Genomic DNA, 6,000 nt, shown 5'->3' on the forward strand with positions numbered 1-6,000 from the left:
GGATTGGAGTGATTTTTCTTTATCTTTCTTTTTCTTTTTCTTTTGTAAATTTTATATTATTAAGTGGATTATAAATATTTAAGATAATAATTCTATTTAGCGTGTGGACTATGGAGTGATTTTTTTTTTTTTTTTCTTTTTGTATGGTACTTTATTTAAGAAATCAAATACTGGTAAATTTTGTTTTCACATTTTTTTTTCTTTTGTAAATTTTATTTATTAAGTGGATTATAAATATTTAGATAGTAATTAATATTTAGAGTGTGGACCGTGGAGTGATTTTTTTTCTTTTTGTATGGTACTTTACTTTCAAGAAATAAAGTACGGGTTTTTTTTTCTTTTGTAAAATTTATATTATTAAAGATAATTTGCATTAATATCATGAAATTAAACAAAAAATAGCAACAAAAAAAAATGTGATCAAGTAGAAAGCATGTCATATAATGAAAATAAAATACAAATTTTTTTTGAGCATCAATTTATTTTTTTTCTATCAAATATTTCATTTTAATTATTTAAGTTTCCATAATAAACCCTGTAGTTAGATTAATAAGAATGAAAAAAGTATAAAATTTGGAAGGGGATGCACTAAATGTGATTCTTCCACTATAGAGAGACTCTTCTCTTTTCATTGGTTGATTCAACACCTAATTAATGATAACTAAGTTAATTTTGAATTCATTCTTAGATTGGTTTGAACACCATACTTTTAGGGGGTTAATTTTGTAGCCCCAATGTGGTTAAATAGGTTTTTTTTTTTTTGGTAATTATTTTGAGGATTGAATTATATCTTTGTGTATCTGTTTACTGTTTCTCTTTCAATGAAATTTATTATTACTTAAAAAAAAAAAAAAGAGTATGAAACAAGCAAAAACATTTGTTTATTTTATATTAGTAATTTAGTATATTACACAGAATTTTCAAAAGAATACCAAACCTTTTTGTACGCATCCTTTGACCAAACATTCCACTAAACTACCTACTCGGGCTTCAATTATTGGCAGGAACTAGGAAGTATGACACGAATACTTCTGTGTTCTCTCATCCTATGTTATATGTAGTTAGTTATGTACAATTTCACATTTCAGTTCGGTGCTGACAAACATATGACCATTTATATCCATATCCCTTAACATGACACTGTTAGTTCTCCTCTTCTTTTCCATGTTGCATGTTCGCTTCCCACTTTTCATGAAATAGTTCAGGTTCTTGCTTCTTTGATGCAGCTTTTACGGAACCCAGTATTGTTCTGTGAATGCTCAATTACTTTGCTATTTGGTGAATATCTCAAGGAAACCTCCAAAAAACATTCGGGCTCTCAAAGGTATTTCAACATTCCATGTTTAATGTTTATAATTGTTGACTTTGTCATCTTTTTTATTTATTTATTTATTTTTTCAGTTTAATTTTGATACTGAGAATGATAGAGAGAAATATTTATGGATCATAGTATTGTTAGTAGGATAGTATGAAGAAGTGTCTGCAGGTCTTTGAATATTACAATTGTTAGAATAATGAATATTACAATTGTTAGATTAATGATTAATAAATGATTAAATTTACCATTTACTAACAGAGTAAACTTTTTGAACAATGGGCAATTTATCAACAATATCAAAAGAATTCTAAAAATTATTCTTGAAAAGACAAAATTTAGACAGTTCTTTAAGTGCTATAAGTTAGGTTTCAACCAAATTCAAACACATGGTTGCTTTGAATTTAATTATTATTGAGAAAAAAGAAAGATAAAACATGGAAGTCATATGTTTGAATTTAACTATTGAACCTAAGGTACAATATGCAAGGCACTGTACCTAACTTATGCCCTACTTGGAAATTATATTTTCCACAATCCAAACTGACCTTTATCAGCTTTCACAGAAATTATAGAAACGAAATGTTAAGAATTACTGAAACACTAGAAACAAAATTAGTGAAAGTGGGAAAGCTGTTTCATCTTAAATAGATGTAACTTATTTAAAGCCATTGCTGTAAAATGTAAGCAAATCGGGAACCTCCATTAAGACAAGTCATTTTTGTTAGGTTCTAAGGTCTTAGGACTTTATGTATTTAGAACTCTAATTTGTAATGTTGGCAAACCATGATCAAAACAATGTATTTAGTCTTGTTTAGGCTTGCTCAAAGTTGGTTTATTATTGTAAAGTTGAAATCGAGTGGCTGCAGAAGTGCTTGGGACTTTCGGCCTGGCTCGATCGATCGAAGAATAGACTCGATCGATCGAAAATCGCACAGGTTGATTATTCTGCAGAATTTCCAACTCAGCCCTATTTCATTAAACGTTTAGGGTTTTATGTTTTTACCCTAGGTATATAAACTAAACCCTAGCCACATTTTTGAGGGTTGCTCCAGTTGTACTGTTGCTCATATATTGCTGTTTTGTGTAAATCTCTTGTGAGATCTAGAGGAGCTTTCCTTTACACAAAACTTAGGGTTTTCAAGTTAGAGATAGTATCAATAGCTTAATGATCAACTTGGTTGCTACCATTGAAGCTTAAAGAATATCAAGCGTGGGTGCTTCTAGCTAATTGAAGAATCCAAGAAAGAAGGAGTCCGTGAATTCGGAGCTTGCACATGGTCGTGTCAGTAAGTTCTACTAGTGGGTAGCATTAGGAAGTCGAGCGGGGAGCTTGTAGTCCTTCTGTATGAACTCCGATTCTTTCGCATAGTGGATTCAAGTTTACCTTGAGGATAGTTAGGTCAAATCCTTCCCAAGTTTTTACCGTGTGGTTTCCTGGGTGATCATATCATTGTGTCTTTTATTATTCCGCTGTTTTATTATTTTGATATGATTATTTGATTGCTTTAACTTAGAATTACATAATTTGACTAAGTAACAACTTGGCTAATTAATCTAGGCTAACCAATCTAGTTATGTTTTAAGGGGTCTAAAACCGTTCAAGTGGTATCAGAGCAGGTAGCTCTTTTGTTAGAGATTTCTTGATCTCTGAGCTGATCCTTGACCCCTGTTGTCATGGAGCATGGACACTCTCTGTTTGTTCCTCCTCACTTTGATGGGAACAACTATGCTTATTGGAAAGTAAGAACGAAAGCATTCCTGAAATCCATTGATGAGAGAGTCTGGAATTCCGTTGAGTACGGAAGGGAGAAGCCCACTACTCCTGTGAGTGAGTGGCAAACTTCTGAAAAAGAAGCAGCTGGCTTCAATAGCAAAGCTATGAATGCCATCTTCAATGCTGTTTCTATGGAGGAATTTAAGAGGATCTCTAATGTTGAGGTTGCTCATATTGCTTGGAAAATCCTCCAAACTGTGCATGAAGGCACAAAGGCAGTTAAGATCAATAAATTGCAACAATTGACTTCTAGATTTGAAAACATTAGAATATCTGATGATGAATCTTTTGATGAATTCTATGCTAAATTAAATGATATTGTCAATTCTGCTTTTAATCTAGGTGAAGTCTATGATCAACCTAAAATTGTTAGTAAGACACTTAGATCCTTAACTGAAGACTTTAGACCTAAAGTGACTGCCATCACTGAAAGTAAGGATGTGGACTCCATCCCTGTTGATGAGCTTGTAGGATCTCTTCAGTTCTATGAGTCTGACCTACCTAAAGTGAACAAATCTAAATCAATGGCTCTTAAGTCTGTTGATGATGTTGATGGTGGTGGATTTGATGATGAGCTCTCTGCTACAGAGATTGCCTATCTTGCCAAAAATTTCAAAAACTTTCTTAGAAATACCAACAGAAAGGCAAGAGGTATATACACTGCTGAACCTAGAAATTTTAGGAAGAATGATCCCACTAAGGTTAATAACCTTGAAAAACCTAAAGAAAAAGTTGGTTAATCTTCAAATAATTCTTTGGGTCCTCAGTGTTTTGGTTGTCAAGGGTATGGTCATGTGAAATCTGAATGTCCTACATTATTAAGGACTAAGGGTAAAGCTATGGCTGTAACCCTTAGCGATAATGAGGTTTCCGATGATGAGTTCGGATGTGATGAGGATGGAAACTTCATTGCTTTCACTGCTACTGCTGTAGTCAATGAAAGCATATCTGTTGAAGAGAACCCTTCTGATGGGGAACTCTCTGAGGATGTAGATCTTCAAGAGGCCTACAATAAACTCTGCAAAATTGCTGCTAGGGATGCTATGAATGTAGAACTTGGCCTGAAGAAAATTGATTCTCTTGAGCTTGAAAAGAAAAATTTGCTTGTTCAACTGTTTGATGCTAATGATCTTTTGAACAATGTTAAATCTGAGAACATGCTTTTGCTTGATAAAGTTAAAACTTTGGAACATGATTTATCTGTTGCTAGATCTGCTAGTTCTAAACTTGATCACATGCTGAATGTTCAAAAGTATCCTTCTGATAAATCTGGATTAGGTTATATTGAAAGCATCTTTGACTCTGCACCGCATTCCACGAATTTTGTTCCTCTTCTTCTTCTAAACTTTCGGTGAGTGAGGTTGTAAGTGAAACTGTCAAACCACCTGTGAGTGAGGTAGTCAAACCCGTAGAAGTTTCACCTCATAAGAAGAATAGGGTTAATCTGAGAGAAACTAAACCTACCCTTTCTAAGGACAAGATGCATGGTAAACCTGCTTGGGTGTGTCATTTTTGTGGTAAGTCTGGACACATTCATCCTAACTGTTACAAGCTTCAAGCTGCTAAGAGAGCAAATAAACCAAAAGTGTTTGTGTCTCAAGCACAAGATCCTATGGCACTTATTGGTGAATTGGTAAAGGTTTTGAACCTTTATTCCAATCCTGGAGTTGGAAATTACTCGAATGTGAATAAGAACTCCAATGCTCGTGATGCATCTAAAAGGTTTTGGATGCAAAAAACTCGATCTAATTGAGTCTTTCTGACATGGTCCTTGTGCTTCATTGCTCATTCCTTTGTGACCATAGTTCTTTGATTTTTGTGTTTTTTTTTGTTGTGTTTCTAGGATTTGCATTGCATTACATTTATGCATTTCATTCTAGGATTTATTTGTTTTCTCTTAAATAAATAATAATAATAATAAAAAAAAAGAACAGGAGAAAGCAAAAATTATGTTTGACACTATTTTTCTTGATTTTTGAAAAACAAGGTTGGTCTATCTTTTTACACATGTCATGTCCTATGTACCTTGTTTAACTTTGATGAACTTATTCATTACACTTGACTAGTTGAAATTTTGTAGTGCATGTTGATAAGTGTAATTTTTACATGATTTTCATTATCCTCTTATTTATTAAAATTGTTAGTTTTCCTTTATTTCTTTTGATTTGATTTGATTTTTTTTATTTATATTTATCTACTCATTTGTGCTTTGAAGGAATGAGAAGAGCAAGGAATCAAAGGAATTTTGTACAAAATCCAAGTCCAATTCGGATTAGGATTCCAGCCTGCACATCAGTTAGTATTTTCAGCATAACTTTGGGCTCAGATATCCAATCGAGATGATTCAGTTGGGCTGGAAAGTTAACTTAAAGGGCTACAACTTTGTAGTTTACCAAAAGTCCGAATTCTGACGTTAAATGGGCCAAAATCGTCAGTTAAGTGAAGCCTAAAAATCTAGGATTTTCTCCAAACGGGAATAGGATTCCTTGACCTATTTAAAGGCTCTTTAGGGTAAAAAGAAAAAAAAGGAGAGAAAACCTGAGAGGAAAAGGGGGCTGCCGCATTGAAGATTTTTCTTTTAGGAGTCTTTCTGAAGAGGAGGATCTGAGAGCAAAGGCGAGAGCTTCATGTTGATCAACCATCAGATGAAAGACATAAGTTTTATTTGTTTTCTTTTCAGTTTTATTATGAACTAAATTTTATTTTCTAGAGCGTTGATGTAGTCTAGCAATGAACACACAATTTATATTCTGAATTATTTTATTTTTAATATTTCCATGATTGAGTGTTTAATTCTTATTCTTAATGCTTACTATTTTTTACGAATTATGGTTTGATCAATTGAATTACAATGAGACCGAGAGGTGATTTGTTATTTTAGTTCTAGAATTAAACACCATTAGTTGAG

The sequence above is a fragment of the Quercus suber genome, unplaced genomic scaffold (assembly GCF_002906115.3).
Source record: "Quercus suber isolate HL8 unplaced genomic scaffold, Cork oak 2.0 scaffold_422, whole genome shotgun sequence".
Taxonomy (NCBI): Eukaryota; Viridiplantae; Streptophyta; class Magnoliopsida; order Fagales; family Fagaceae; genus Quercus; species Quercus suber.